Here is a 1,233-nt window from a genome sequence, read left to right as displayed (position 1 = left end):
AGAAGTAAACAACAACAAAAAAGTAGTGAGACCTTTACATATACTAGTTCTCCTGCTTCTCACAATAACTGTATGAGGTAACGATGACAACAATAATAGTTAACTCTTAACAGTGCTTGTCTGTGCAGGGCCCTGGGCTACCTGCTTAATTTGCATTAACTCATTACAATAAGCTTGTGGGGTAAGGGGTATGTTTTCCCCGTTTTACAGACGAGGAAACAAGACACAGAGCAGAAAGTGATTTGCTCAAGCCTGGAACCCAGGGAGTGTGGCTCTGATTCCCAGTCTATTAACTACAGGGCAATATTTTGTTTCTTAAGTTTCTATCTTCATATCACAACTTTTAGGTGGTGGAGTCTCGTCCCCATCCAGATCGCCTGACTCCCAAATCCAGAGGTTTGCGCCTGCACCCCAGCGGCCTCGCGAAATAAATGAGAATGTCTTGGAATTTTTGCCAATACTTTCTCTTCCAAAGAACTCAAACTGATTTCCACGTAATTCCCATTGATTTGTGAAATGAACCTTCCTGGACTGTAAATTTCCCCGCAAAGACAGGGCCAGGGCCACGGGTCATTTTACACTGGCCAGGGCACCCAGCAGGTGGCGCTATGTTAGTGGCTACCAGCTGGCTGCCCCGTCCCCGGGGCTCACCGCCTCGGCCGAAAGCTTCCCGGCCCTCCCTCGCTCACTTCTCTCTCCCCCTCCCCACGGAGCCCGGGCCCACGTGACCTCAAGGCGGCCAATGGGTGAGCAGAGAGGGCGAGCTGGTCCCTGTGGCCGCCATTAAAGCGAAGGGAAAACCCGTGAATTCGGATTAAAGGGGGAAAAACACCGCCCGCTGGGCCCACAAAATGGGGGAGACTACGGCGTCCAGCCGGTGAGGCCGCAGGAGGGCAGACGTTAGGCCGGCTCGGCCCAGGGACGACACGAAGACAGAGCCAGAGAATGGTCTGAGCCCGCAGACGCCGCCACCACCTCCGCCGCTGAGGAGACTCTGGGCTTAAGGACATCGCCGCTGCCGGGCCGGGGGCCTGAGCTTCTCTCCCGGTTCTCGCCCTTCCCGCCCCTGTGTGGGCGCCTCCCCGCCCGGGAGAACCTTCCAGGGCTTGGGCTCTGCCGTCTCGGACTCGTTTTTGATTATTTATTGTGTAATTTATTATTTTTCTTGTGGTAGGGGCACACATCCCCTCCGTCTCCCAGAGAAGGACGAGCGTCTGCGGGCTCCGCAGTCCG

Source organism: Mandrillus leucophaeus, unplaced genomic scaffold (assembly GCF_000951045.1).
Source record: "Mandrillus leucophaeus isolate KB7577 unplaced genomic scaffold, Mleu.le_1.0 Scaffold20, whole genome shotgun sequence".
NCBI lineage: Eukaryota > Metazoa > Chordata > Mammalia > Primates > Cercopithecidae > Mandrillus > Mandrillus leucophaeus.
Note: the sequence above shows the minus strand (reverse complement) of the source record.